Raw genomic sequence first — 15779 nt, forward strand, 5'->3', positions numbered from 1 at the left:
AATAAATGTTAGTCATACCCGTGGTATATGGTCTGATATACCACGCTGTCAGTCAGTCAGCATTCAGGGCTTGAACCACCCAGTATATACATCACAATTGACCCTTCGCTAAGCCTCGGCCCGGAATTTTGGGCAACCAATCGCAACACTTCAATGGATTGCAACTGTCGCGAGTCCGACACCAAAGGTGGTGGTAAATGAAGTTAGTTCACTCAGGCCGTTTACCAATGCACCACTGCGACCTGTATGCTCTCGTGGGCTGGCCCTCGCTTCATATTCGTCGCCAAACCCACTGGCTCCAGGTCATCTATAAGTCTTTGCTAGGTAAAGCCCCGCCTTATCTCAGCTCACTGGTCACCATAGCAGCACCCACGCGTAGCACGCGCTCCAGCAGGTATATTTCACTGGTCACCCCAAAGCTAATTCCCCTCTTTGGCCGCCTTTCCTTCCAGTTCTCTGCTGCCAATGACTGGAACGAACTGCAAAAATCACTGAAGCTGGAGGCTCCTATCTCCCTCACTAACTTTAAGCACCAGCTGTCAGAGCAGCTCACAGATCACTGCAGCTGTACATAGCCCATCTGTAAATAGCCCATCCAACTACCTCATCCCCATACTGTTATTTATTTTATTTATTTTGCTCCTTTGCACCCCAGTATCTCTACTTGCACACTCATCTTCTGCACATCTATCACTCCAGTGTTTAATTGCTATATTGTAATTATTTCGTCACTATGGCCTATTTACTGCCTTACCTCCCTYATCTTACTTCATTTGCACACACTGTAAATAGACTTTTTCTACTGTATTATTGACTGTATGTTTGTTTATTCCATGTGTAACTTGTTTGTGTTGCACTGCTTTGCTTTATCTTGGCCAGGTCGCAGTTGTAAATGAGAACTTGTTCTCAATGAGCCTACCTGGTTAAATAAAGGTGAAAAAAAAAAAGTAAATACATTTTTTCAATAAATGTCAGTTCCAGTCTACTTTTTTGGGTGTGTCTCCCTTACCAATGCAATTGCAGCTGGGTCTGGTCTACTTAGTTCATTGACTTTCATTGAACCAGAATAAAACAGCAAGTGGGGTGTCTCGCTTCCTCTTCCATCTCTGTCCGACTCCTCGGACAAACTCATGTATGAAATGCATGAAAGCCAGTGAGGGCAGTGGGAAAAACCGTTTTCTTCAAAAAATAAATGGTTTAAATGCCTAAGTAATTGAACAGRACTCCAGGAGTACTTGTGATGAAATGTATAACCTGTTTTTTAAATCCGAATTTATACTTTTGTTACATTGCTTGCTAGCCAGCAGTTCCGACCCGCTTGCTTACAGCTGCACTACGGTCGAACAGGCTTCCATGGTAGATTAAGACAGCTTTTCCCAAGAATCAAAACATGCACCCAAGAGAGCCCCAGGAACGAGTTTGGGAAACCCTGGATTAAGATACAGCAGCGCCGGCGTGACATATGGCTCAGAAAACGTACCTCAATCCAGGGATGAGAAATGCGTTGTACTCCAAATTGTCCCATTATCCCAACTGTTACATCTTCTCGGTGTAACAGTTGGGATATTGTGACAATTCGGAGTACAACGTATTTTTCATCCCTGGATTGAGGTAATATAACTTGTTTTCTCAAAATGTATGTTAGCTTAGCTAAATTGGCTATAGAGAGCAATAGTAATGGCGTCTTTTTGTAGGCACTAACTCCGCCATGGTTCGTTGGACAAAGCCTGTTGGAAAATGAATGTCGTTTTTGTAGGGTTTTTGGATAAACGCCGTAAATAAGGTCTGTGGTAAACACAGGCTTATGAGATCTCATACATTTTGTTTTATGAGATAATCTTCATTAGCTAACAACACTTTTTGTGAATTCTGAAGCATTTATGTAATAAAAAAGCACATTAAAGGCTTCATAATTCATATAGGTCATGGATCGGACCCTTTTTTTCAATTTTCGCCTAAAACGACATACCCAAATCTAACTGGCTGTAGCTCAGGACCTGAAGCAAGGATATGCATATTCTTGATACCATTTGAAAGGAAACACTTTGAAGTTTGTGGAAATGTGAAATGAATGTAGAAGAATATTTTTTTTATTTTTTTTATTTAACCTTTATTTAACCAGGTAGGCAAGTTGAGAATTTACATTTTCTCATTTATTTTCTCATTTACAATTGCGACCTGGCCAAGATAAAGAAAAGCAGTTCGACACATACAACAACACAGAGTTACACATGGAGTAAAACAAACATACAGTCAATAATACAGAATACAGTAGAAAAATAAGTCTATATACAATGTGAGCAAATGAGGTGAGATAAGGGAGGTAAAGGCAAAAAAAAGGCCATGGTGGCGAAGTAAATACAATATAGCAAGTAAAACACGGATGGTGATTGCAGTGAAGAGATGTGGCAAGATAGAGATATAAATAATGGGGTGCAAAGGAGCAAAATAAATGAATAAATAAATAAATACAGTAGGGGGAGAGTAGTTGTTTGGGCTAAATATAGATGGCTATGTACAGGTGCAGTAATCTGTGAGCTGCTCTGACAGCTGGTGCTTAAAGCTAGTGAGGGAGATAAGTGTTTTCAGTTTCAGAGATTTTTGTAGTTCGTTCCAGTCATTGGCAGCAGAGAACTGGAAGGAGAGGCGGCCAAAGGAAGACTGTTTTGGGGTACCAGAGAGATATGCCGCTGGAGCGCGTGCTTACAGTGTGGTGCTCTATGGTGACCAGCGAGCTGAGATAAGGGGGACTTTCCCTAGCAGGTCTTGTAGATGACCTGGAGCCAGTGGGCTTTGGCGACGAGTATGAAGCAAGGGCCAGCCAACGAGAAGCGTACAGGTCGCAGTGGTGGAGTATATGGGGCCTTGGTGACAAAACGGATGGCACTGTGAATAGACTGCATCCAATTTATTGAGTAGGGTATGGAGGCTATTTTGTAAATGACATCGCAGAATCGAGATCAGTAGGATGGTCAGTTTTTACAAGGTATGTTTGGCAGCATAGTGAGGATGCTTTGTTGCCAAATAGGAAGCAATTCTAGATTTAACTTTGGATTGGAGATGTTTGATGTGATCTGGAAGGAGTTCACAGTACTAGTACCAACCCCAAAGTATTTGTAGTTGTCCAGCTAAGTTGTAAGTCAGAACCGCCACATAGAGTGTGATGTTGGACAACGGGCGGGCCGCAGCAGCGACTCGAGTTGAAGGCATGCATTTAGTTTTACTTGTATTTAGAAGAGCAATGACACGCAGAAGGAGAGCTTGTATGGCATTGAAGCTCGTCTGGAAGTTGTTAACACAGTGTCCAAAGAAGGGCAAGATAACGAATGTGTCTTCTTGCGTAGAGGTGGATCGGAGAACTCACCAGCGCAAGAGCGACATCATTGATGTATACAGAGAAGAGAGTCGGTCCAAGAATTTAACCCTGTGCACCCCCATAGAGACTGCCAGAGCCCGGACCAACAGCCCTCCGATTTGACACACTGAAATCTATCAGAGAAGTAGTTGGTGAACCAGGCGAGGCATCATTTGAGAAACCAAGGCTATCGAGTCTGCCGATGAGGATGTGTGATTGACAGAGTCGAAAGCCTTCCAGTCAATGAATACGCTGCACAGTATTTTTCTATCGATAGCGGTTAAGTAATCGTTTAGGACCTTGAGCGTGGCTGAGTGCACCACATGACCAGCTCTGAAACCAGATGCATACGGAGAAGTAGGTGGATTCGAAAAGTGGTAATCTGTTGTTGACTTGGCTTCAAGACCTTAGAAAGCGGTAGGATAGATATAGTCTGTAGCGTTGGTCAAGATGTCCCCCCTTTGAAAGGGATGACCACAGCTTCTTTCCAATCTTTGGAATCTCAGACGACACGAAAGAGAGGTGAACAGGTAAGTAGGGTTGCAACAATTCGCAGATAATTTTGAAAAAGGTCCAGTTGTCTAACCCGGCTGATTTGTAGGGGTCCAGATTTTGCTGCTCTTTCAGACAATCAGCTGACTGGATTTGGAGAAGAGAAATGGGTAAGGCTTGGGCGAGCTCCTGTGGGGGGTGCAGTGCTGTTGACGGGGTAGGGGTAGCCAGGTGGAAAGCATGGCCAGCCGTAGAAAAATGCTTATGAAATTCTCAATTATAGTGGATTTATCGGTGGTGACAGTGTTTCCTATCCTCAGTCAGTGGGCAGCTGGGGAGGTGTTCTTATTCTCATGGCTTTACAGTGTTCTAGAACTTTTTTGAGTTGTGTTGCAGAAGCAAATTCCGCTTTGAAAAAGCTAGCCTTGGCTTTTCAACCTGTGTTTATTGGTTTCTAGTTCCATAAAGTTGCATATCACGGGGCTGTTCATGCTTAATGCAGAACGCCATAGGATGTTTTTGTGTTGGTTAAGGGCAGTCATTTGGAAACCCCAAGGGCTATATCTGTTCCTGGTTCTAAATTTCTTGAATGGGGCATGCTTATTTAAGATGGTGAGGAAGGCATTTAAAAAAAATAACCAGGCATCCTCAACTGACGGGATGAGATCAATATCCTTCCAGGATACCCCGGCCAGGTCGATTAGAAAGGCCTGCTCGCTGAAGTGTTTCAGGGAGCGTTTGACAGTGATGAGTGGAGGTCGTTTGACCGCTGACCCATTATGGATGCAGGCAATGAGGCAGGCAATGATCGCTGAGATCTTGGTTGAAAACAGCAGAGGTGTATTTAGAGGGCAAGTTGGTTAGGATGATATCTATGAGGGTGCCCGTGTTAACGGCTTTGGGGTGGTACCTGGTAGGTTCATTGATCATTTGTGTGAGATTGAGGGCATCAAGCTTAGATTGTAGGATGGCTGGGGTGTTAAAACCTCTACAGGATTGGTGGGTCCCCCTCGGGATGGTTGAGCTAACGTAGGCTAATGCGATTAGCATGAGGTTGGAAGTAACACGAACATTTCGAAGGACATAGACATATCTGATATTGGCAGAAAGCTTAAATTCTTGTTAATCTAACTGCACTGTCCAATTTACAGTAGCTATTACAGTGAAATAATACAATGCTATTGTTTGAGGAGAGTGCACAGTTATGAACTTGAAAAGTTATTAATAAACATATTAGGCACATTTGGGCAGTCTTGATACAAAATCTTGAAAAGAAATGCAATGGTTCATTGGATCAGTCTAAAACACATACACTGCACATACACTGCTGCCATCTAATGGCCACCATCTAAATTGTGCCTGGGCTGGAAAATTACATTATGGCCTTTCTCTTGCATTTCAAAGATGATGGTACAAAAAACATTATTAACTTTTTAATACAGATCTAATGTGTTATATCATCTACACCAAGATGGCATAGCAGTCAGACGTCCTTTGTCCTCGTCTTGTCGTGTCCCGTGTATATATATATTTACATCTTTCTTCGCATATCTTTTATATGTTTTATTTTCCAAAAACTCAACTTCAAAACACTCTCCTGCAACCCGCTTCACCAATTAAAAAAAAAAAAGTTATTTACCTCAAATCGGAAATTCACAATAGAAGCTAGCCAGAAGCTAACCAGAAGCTAGCCAGAAGCTAACCAGAAGCTAGCCAGAAGCTAACCAGAAGCTAACCAGAAACTAGCCAGAAGCTAACCAGAAGCTAGCCAGAAMCTAGCCAGTTTACTGGCTAACGTTAGTATTCAGCTAACCACAGTTTGTGGTCATCAGCTATCCTTTAGCTCGAAAAGCTATCGACTGTGTTTTGTACAACGCGACTCAGACCAGAACATACCGGAGCTATTTTTCTCTCCATATCCCCGGATTTCAACCGCAAGCTCTGGACATTTACACCTGGATCTCGCAGCTAGCTATCTGCTATCCGTGTGACTATTGGCTATCGTCGATCCCGGAGCAAACATCAATTATTCCGGGGCTAGTTCCATCAGCCACTCCTGGGCTACGATCACCTATCCAGACCCGTTTTACTGCCGATGCGGAGCCCCACCGGGCCTTCACGACTGGACTACCGACGTTATCTGCCCGAGGGAGTTATCCAACTGGCCCCTCCGTCGCGACGTTACCTGAACGCCCATCTGCGGCCTGCTAATCGTTAGCTGTCTTATCGGCTGCTATCTGAATAGGTCTATTGGACAATTTTTCTTGGGTCACTATATCTATTTTGCCTATTGGATTGATCCCCTCTACCACACGGAACCCCACTAATCTACCGACGGAAATGCACGAGGTGGCTAAAAACAGACCTCCATCCTATGCTAGCTTGCTATCGATGGCCCGGCTAGCTGTCTGAATCGCCGTTACCCCAACCAACCTCACTACTCACTGGACCCTTGTGATCACTCGACTAAGCATGCCTCTCCTTAATGTCAATATACCTTGTCCATTGCTGTTCTGGTTAGTGTTTATTGGCTTATTTCACTGTAGAGCCTCTAGCCCTGCTCATTATACTTTATCCAACCTTTCAGTTCCACCACCCACACATGCGATGACATCACCTGGTTTCAATGATGTCTAGTGACAATATCTCTCTCATCACCACTCAATACCTAGGTTTACCTCCACTGTATTCACATCCTACCATACCTTTGTCTGTACATTATACCTTGAAGCTATTTTATCGCCCCCAGAAACCTCCTTTTACTCTCTTTTCCGGACGTTCTAGACGACCAATTCTCATAGCTTTTAGCCATACCCTTATCCTCCTCTGTTCCTCTGGTGATGTAGAGGTGAATCCAGGCCCTGCAGTGCCTAGCTCCACTCCTATTCTCCAGGCGCTCTCTTTTGATGACTTCTGTAACCGTAATAGCCTTGGTTTCATGCATGTTAACATTAGTTTGTTTTATTCACTAAGTTTGTTTTATTCACTGCTTTAGCACACTCTGCCAACCCGGATGTTCTAGCCGTGTCTGAATCCTGGCTTAGGAAGATCACCAAAAATTCTGAAATCTCCATCCCTAACTACAACATTTTCAGACAAGATAGAACGGCCAAAGGGGGCGGTGTTGCAATCTACTGCAAAGATAGCCTGCAGAGTTCTGTCCTACTACTATCCAGGTCTGTACCCAAGCAATTTGAACTTCTACTTTTAAAAATCCACCTCTCTAAAAACAAGTCTCTCACCGTTGCCGCCTGCTATAGACCACCCTCTGCCCCCAGCTGTGCTCTGAACACCATATGTGAACTGATTTCCCCCCATCTATCTTCAGAGCTCGTGCTGCTAGGCGACCTAAACTGGAACATGCTTAACTGACTGATATTATCTCATAGAACAAAACATATAAGATCTCCTAAGCCCTTGTTTTCTGCATTTATCCCTAAACCTTATTCTTCCCCATGAATTTTCCCAATAGGAGTGGCTGAGCAAACCAGAGGTAACCCATTTCTGTTTTTAGAACTACTAGCTGGCGAGCTCTATATTAGGAATATAACTCGAATCTGCTGTCAACATCAGCATAAGATAAGCTKAAAGACTGGTTAGTAGCATTGACTGCATACACAGTGGCTAGTCACACTACAAACATTAGCAAGGGGTAGTCTGTGTTTAATTTCTTTGTGCATTAAAAACACAGTTTGAGATCATTGTGAGGGGATTTCGTCAGTGGTTAGAAGGGGGAATTTGTTTTCACGGGAGAATGTTGTCCGAGGTTGCAACAGTAACCAAGGGGGGCAGGGCTTAGCAAAGGGTCAATTGATCATTGTTCTTTGTCTAATAAAAACACGCCCTTATCTCATCTCTACTCTGTGGTTGCTGCCATCAAACGGTTAGCTGACATTTTCTGCACCAGGCAACTTTACTGAAAATGTAAAGAGAAAAAATTGGTTTTGAGCATATCAATCAAGATAAAAAAGTGAATTATTTCAATAATTTCCATAAAAATGTTCTTTCTCCAGTTCCCTTTCTCTGCACATGGAATTGGTTTATAGTGCAAATGTTTGTGACAGTACTCAAAATAACTTCTTAGACATCACAATTGATTGTAATTTGTGGAAAAAACAATGCCCATATCTTTTCTCTACTGTGTTTCTGGAGGTTTCCATGAGACAGTTGTAGTTATCTGCATGTCAGCGCTCAGAGAAGCCCTGGTTCTAGAGGAGTGACTAATAGCAGCCCAGTGGAGTGACTAACAGCAGGTTGGTCGAGGTGGCTGGGTGGGCGTATAGTGCAACCCAAAGGTTGTGAGTTCAAATCTCATGACAAACATTTTAGCAACTTTGCAACTACTTAGTACTTTTTAGCTACTTTGCAACTACTTAGCATGTTCGCTAACCCTTCCCTTAACCTTAACCATTTCATCTAACTTCTAAACTTAACCCTAACCTTAACCCCAACCCCTAGCCTAGCTAACGTTAGCCAGCTAGCTAATGTTAGCCACCTAGCTAGAATTCGTAACATATATGTTGGCAAATTCGTCACATATTTTACGTTTTGCAAATTTGTAACATATAATACTAATTGTAATTTGTAACATATTATACTAAAGGAGTGTCTCGCATTTATCAACAGAATAATACAAAATGCTCTCAGACCAGGTTGCTAATAGTGGGAACATAGACAGGCAGGCAGGCAGTGGTTAAACTAAAAGGGCATCACACAAACCTCACAGTGGAAAGATTGATCAGATAGAAATCATCAGCTGAGATGATGACGATAAGTGGTTATGATTGTGGCACTCCTACACACCAGTAAACCTGGAAGAGAGGACCTCAGTGAATGTGCAATTAATGGCAGGAAAGTGATTATGTATGTAGATTAAGTGATGTGGCAACATTGTAGCCTAATGTCTGCGGTAATGTGATTCTATGCACTGTGTACTATGATACAAAGCCAATCTCAGTACAAAACAGACCATACAGTATATTTTCTGTCTTTAATTTTACCATATTTTCTCCCACTGCTAGTTACGACCTTGTCTCATGTCTGCAACTCCTCAATGGGCTCGGGAGAGGTAAAGGTCAAAACATGCGTCCTCCGAAACATGACCCACCTGGCCGCCTACTTCTTAACACACTGCTCGCTTAACCCAGAAGTGAGCCACATCAATGTGTCGGAGGAAACACTATTCAACTGATGACCGGAGTCAGCTTGCAGGCACTCAGCTTGCCACAAGGAGTCACTAGAGCGTGATGAGCCAAGGAAAGCCCCCTGGCCAAACCCTCCCCCTAACCTGGATGGCCAGTAACCAAACCACATTTTTGTTGACTGACACACATCTATAGACTACGTGCAATATAGCATCCCCCCAGTGCTCAGGTCCTATTTCTCAGGGCTGCTGTATAGAGGGTAACCCAGCATACAGGTTACAGGATCTGCAGTGACTGTGCTCTGACTAAAAGGGCACCTTGCCACCACCATGTCAGCCTAACCAGAGACCCTGTTTTGGGTTCCTAGTTCCTACCCTCTCTGGGCTATAACACGCCTCTGCTTCCCAGAAGTGTCACGGGTGGGGGTGGGGCGAGGGTATGCCAGTGGGCTGTGCATCGTCAAGGCTGTGAGTTCTGTATATGAATAAGCAGTCTGGCTAACAGAGTCAGCATGTATTTTCTCTACAGCGAGGTGTCGGTTGCATAAAGCTGCTGGATGTGGTAAAGACTGATTACGCAACAAATGACACAGAAGCCATAACCTGAGAGTTAGCGCTAATATGTTTCCCCAAATATAGACCATCAGATTCTCAGAATCTTCTCTGCAGATCATCTGTTCCACTCATTGTTTGTGTCCTAATCAAACGATCAGAGAAGATTTCTAAAAACCTGTTTTTGCTTTGTCATGATGGGGTATTGTGTGTAGATTGATGAAGAAAAAAATCTATTTATTCCATTTTAGAATAAGCTTGTAATGTAACAAAATGTGGAAAAAGTCAAGGGGTCTGAATACTTTCTGAATGCACTGCATCTATCTTAAAGTGGAACTGACAGCGTTTAAACTCCTTTGCAGATATGAAGCAGACAATCGTAATATCAGTCAAAAATATCAAATTCCCAGTTTATGCTTCAAAACCAACTTTATAAGAGGTTTTAAAAATAGGTTATATTTGACTCAAAATTCCATGACGTACTGTACAGCAAGGCATTGTTGGCAGAACAGATGGATGCAGGTCAATGCATGATTAATATTATTAACCAATATATGTATTGGTAGTTCATATTTTTTTGCTATCCGGTTGTAAATCCCAACTGGCCTGCTACATTGTTTGCTGCTTCGACTCATTTGGAATGCGCTCTTTCAGTGTCAATATGTTGAGCACGACCACTATCTATCATGGAAACCAAAACTCAACTCTCTCTATTGCTCACAGAACAGTTACCAACCTAGGACCTGTGATAGCGCCGCCTATTGGTTAGATGAGCCAGCATCATTTATCACTCTATAACAGCACGTGTCAAACACAAGGCCTGTGTGGCGAATAGGACAAACAAGCGAGTATAAATGAGTCAACAATTGCCACAATCCTAGCTTGGCTTCTAAAATGTTGCCGTCTGGCTTCGGTTTTTAAAGTTTGACAATTAATAACCAAAAAACAAAACCTGAAACAAAACACCATGCAAAGGAGAAACATMTAGGCCAATTAAAGCAACATTTGAGCAGTAGCCTAGGCTGGCTACTCAACTACAATACATTTTGATTGCACCATACAACAATGCTGCATTCAACCACACCAGTGATCCATGCAGTGCAAAGCAATTTAACACGCTTTAAGTTTAAATGTTACAACAACCTATAGCTAAATTTTTGTTATTTGGAGTTATTAAATACGTTTGATTAGGGTCGCAGCATATTATGCAAACATAGCAGCAAAGGCTGGACAAATATTATTTATCTCTTTTGTTTTAATATCTTACAATGTTATATACAGCATCCTATGCATATAGGTGGACATAATAACGGGCCAGATTTGTTCTAATAAAACAATGGCCAGTTTGGGTCGCAGTTGCATGTTTGTAAAAACAAATAGTTCATGTCTGGCCCGCGAATTCTTAGTTTTTTTAAAAATGGTCGTGCGCTGATTGAGTTTGACACTCCTGGGCTAGCGTATCTATTTATGTAGATAGCTATTTAATTAGCAAGCTAAAAACACGGAGCCTAACATTAGCTATCTAGCTGCTGGTTGGATATCATGTCATTGGAGGAGTGGGTGAGTGACCGACTTTTCCCCTCATATCGTTTTTTAGTGGCTACTGCTAGAGATGCAGGTGTCATTTGGTTAGCTAGCAAGAAATGGAATCGCTTTGCTAGCTATGCTGAACTTGACTGTTATCACCAGTTAGCATATCTCTTACTTGTCAATCAAATGTACTTGGCATCGATTAAAATGGGCAGGCAGGCAAGTTCCCATTCAGTTGTCAAAATGTGGATTGTGACCAGCATGCATTGGCAGGCAAGTTGCAGAAGAGCGAGCAGGCAATTATTCCCCATTGTTGATCAGTTAAATTTTGATGGCCAACTAGCTGAAAAGGTTTGAGAGGGTTTATCTAATGGTACCTTTTTAGGTTTTATCTCATCTCCCACTAGCTAGCATTAGTTGTTGATCTTGTTGTTGATGTGTATCGGCAACTGAGAGAGAGGGCATACCTTTTTATGGTTGTTTGATCAATAGGATTGTGAAATTCCCAAATGTAAGAGGACTCCTGTGGTATTTACATATTTGCAGAAATCCATTCAGGTGTATTTTGTGGCTTTTAGCGAATGCGTTCTACTGATCTAAAGTTGTGCTGTTGCTACTGCCTGTAAACACAGTCTAGTTCAAAGTGAATGATGGCAGGCCCTTGTGGAAAATGGCTTATTTGTATTTCGACCTACTGTAGCTCTCATTGGCTATGGCGCACTGGTATGCATAGATTACGGTCCTGGACAAGACAGATGTTTTTATTAGGTTTTATTTACTGCAGTGTCTATTAAACGCATGGCCACTTTCCCACTCTATATTGCTATAGAAATTTCACAAATGCCTTACTATATGTCATTGTCACGTTCTGACCTTTATTTCCTTTGTTTTTGTCCAGCACCACCTGAGTCTTCCATCTGTCCAGCGCCGCCAGGGTCTTCCGTCTGTCCAGCGCAGCCTGAGCTGCCCGGTCTGTCCAGCGCCATCTGAGCTGCCCGTCTGTCCAGCGCCGCCTGAGCTGCCCGTCTGTCCAGCGCCGCCTGAGCTGCCCGTCTGTCCAGCGCCGCCTGAGCTGCCCGTCTGTCCAGCGCCGCCTGAGCTGCCCGTTTGTCCAGCGCCGCCACCCCTCAATCCGGAGCCGCCCCTCAGTCCGGAGCCGCCCCTCAGTCCAGTGGGGCCATTTAGTAGGGTTGCCAATCCTAGGTCGGCGGCGAGGGTCGCCGTTCCTAGGAGGACACTAAAGCGGACAAAGACTATGGTGGAGTGGGGTCCACGTCCTGCGCCAGAGCCGCCACCGCAGACAGATGCCCACCCAGACCCTCCCCTATAGGTTCAGGTTTTGCGGCCAGAGTCCGCACCTTGGGGGGGGGGGGGGTACTGTCACGTTCGGACCTTTATTTCCTTGTTTTTGTCTTTATTTAGTCAGGGCGTGAGTTGGGGTGGGCAGTCTATGTTTGTTTATCTATGTTTTTCTATTTCTGTGTTTGGCCTGATATGGTTCTCAATCAGAGGCAGGTGTTAGTCATTGTCTCTGATTGGGAACCATATTTAGGTAACCTGTTTTGTGTTGGGTTTTGTGGGTGGTTGTTTTCTGTCTTTGTGTGTCTGCACCAGACAGTACTGACTGCTCTATCAAATCATAGACTTAATTATAACATAATAACACACAGAAATACGAGCCTTAGGTAATTAATATGGTCGAATCCGGAAACTATCATCTCGAAAACAAAACGTTTATTCTTTCAGTGAAATACGGAACCGTTACGTATTTTATCTAACGGGTGGCATCCATAAGTCTAAATATTCCTGTTACATTGTACAACCTTCAATGTTATGTCATAATTACGTAAAATTCTGGCAAATTAGTTCGCAATGAGCCAGGCGGCCCAAACTGTTGCATATACCCTGACTCTGCATGCAATGAACGCAAGAGAAGTGACACAATTTCACCTGGTAAATATTGCCTGCTAACCTGGATTTCTTTTAGCTAAATATGCAGGTTTAAAAATATATACTTCTGTGTATTGATTTTAAGAAAGGCATTGATGTTTATGGTTAGGTACACTTTGAAGCAACGATTGTCCTTTTTCGCGAATGCGCACTGCATCGATTATATGCAACGCAGGACACGCTAGATAAACTAGTAATATCATCAACCATGTGTAGTTATAACTAGTGATTATGATTGATTGATACATTTTTATAAGATAAGTTTAATGCTAGCTAGCAACTTACCTTGGCTTCTTACTGCATTCGCGTAACAGGCGGGCTCCTCGTGAGGCAGGTGGTTAGAGCGTTGGACTAGTTAACCGTAAGGTTGCAGGGTTGAATCCCTGAGCTGACAAGGTAAAAATCTGTCGTTCTGCCCCTGAACAAGGCAGTTAAGCCACCGTTCCTAAGCCGTCATTGAAAATAAGAATGTGTTCTTAACTGACTTGCCTAGTTAAGTAAAGGTGGGGAAAAAATGGGGGGGYAAAAATTGGCGTTGGTAAAAAGTTGGTAGCTAACATAATTTTTAGGAGTGCTATTTAAATCCCGTTGACTACTGACAATTCATCCATCCTGTCTGTGTCCCATCATTGCAAGTAATTTATAACAAATGTATAAAGTATACGTTTTAMAAACTCATGAACACCAGCCAGCGTATTAGCTTGGTTTTGTTAGCTCAGGAAAAATGTGGTACATTCTAGGTGTATTACATTTCTTCACCACATGAGTGTGACATTGAGTAAATATTTAGGTTAATTTTATATATTTTGAATACTAAAATAAATGATAGTTGAGATTACACATGGAAACAATGTATTTATTTTTATTATAGTAAATTATGAATGATTAGAAATGGTTAATTCCACTATATGATCAAAATGACTTTGATAGACATTTCAATTGTTTTTTTATTAGTATATTATAGAGCAGATTTATGGATAATTGCTGTGGGAGTGATATTTAAATCTCGTCAACTACTGACCATTCATCCATACTGTGTGTCCCATCATTGCAGCTTTAGAAATAAATGAATTATCCATCCATTGCTCCATCCTGTGTTGACTCACTGACTTGAGGGACAGGACCAGGAAGGTCACACACACACATCCAGATGTTTCTTCTAAATCTAAGTAAGACAGAAATAAGGTTGTTCCAAAGAAGGTCCAGTCGCCAAGACCACAAATACAAATTCAATCTAGACACCGTTGCCCTAGAGCACACAAAAGACTATACATACCTCGGCCTAAACATCAGTGCCACAGGTAACTTCAACAAAGKTGTGAACGAGCTGAGAGACAAGGCAAGAAGGGCCTTCTATGCCACCAAAAGGAACATAAAATTTGACATACCAATTAGGATCTGGCTAAAAAGACTTGAATCAGTTATAGAACCCATTGCCCTTTATGGTTGTGAGGTCTAGTGTCTGCTCACCAACCAAGAATTTACGAAATGGGACAAACACCAAACTGAGACGCTGCATGCAGAATTCTGCAAAAATATCCTCCGTGTACAACGTAAAACACCAAATAATGCATGCAGAGCAGAATTAGGCCGATACCCGCCAGAAAAGAGACGTTCAATACTACAACAACCTAAAAGGAAGCGATTCCCAAACCTTCCATAACAAAGCCATCACCTACAGAGCGATGAATCTGGAGAAGAGTCCCCTAACCAAGCTGGTCCTGGGGCTCTGTTAACAAACATAAACAGACCACACAGAGCCCCAGGACAGCAACACAATTAGACCCAACCAAATCATGAGAAAACAAAAAGATAATTATTTCCAATGTGTCAAGTAATTAACAAAAAAACTGAGAAAACTAGAATGCTATTTGGCACTAAACAGAGAGTACACAGTGGCAGAATACCTGACCACTGTGACTGACCCGAACTTAAGGAAAGCTTTGACTATGTACAGACTCAGTGAGCATAGCCTTGCTATTGAGAAAGGCCGCCGTAGGCAGACRTGACTCTCAAGAGAAGACAGGCTCTGTGCACACTGCCCACAAAATGAGGTGGAAACTGAGCTGCACTTCCTAAACTCCTGCCAAATGTATGACCATATTAGAGACACTAATATTACACAGATCCACAAAGAATTCGAAAACAAACCCAATTCTGATAAACTTCCATATCTACTGGGTGAAATACCACAGTCTGCCATCACAGCAGAAAGTTTTGTGACCTGTTGCCACAAGAAAAGGGCAACCAGGAAAGAACAAACACCATTGTAAATACAACCCATATTTATGTGTATTCATTTTCCCTTTCGTACTTTAATTATTTGCACATCGCTACAACACTGTATATCTAGACATAATATGACATTTGAAATGTCTTTATTCTTTTGGAACCTCTGTGGGTGTAATGTTTACTGTGAATTTGTATTGTTTATTTCAATAAACTCTGGCCCAAGGCGTTACGGCTTTAGCCTTCTTCAATGCCCTGCTGCAAGTTAACATTAATRTCCATAGCCAGGAATTGTAATCAACTTTTGTTTGGTAATTACTTCCGTTAATCACCGAAGTAAGGATGTTGCTAGAGACCTGAAAAACATATCTGTATGCAGACGCTGTAATTTCTCCAAAATACGAGAGAAAAAAACGACTTTAGAGTTGTTTGCAGCCAGACTAGCTCTAGTCCATGCGCATGCGTCGGACCTGCACTACGAACTGTATGCTCATCAAAAGCATGCCCATGGACCGGAGCTAGTTTGGT

The 15779-nt window shown here is 42.5% G+C and overlaps 1 pseudogene; it reads right to left on the reverse strand.

Moving 5' to 3' along the window:
- The window catches only part of LOC111971854 (tumor necrosis factor ligand superfamily member 6-like), a 40259-nt pseudogene that overhangs the window by 11496 nt on the left and 12984 nt on the right, over positions 1-15779 (reverse strand).

This window comes from Salvelinus sp. IW2-2015, linkage group LG13, assembly GCF_002910315.2.
Source record: "Salvelinus sp. IW2-2015 linkage group LG13, ASM291031v2, whole genome shotgun sequence".
In the NCBI taxonomy this organism is placed as follows: Eukaryota; Metazoa; Chordata; class Actinopteri; order Salmoniformes; family Salmonidae; genus Salvelinus; species Salvelinus sp. IW2-2015.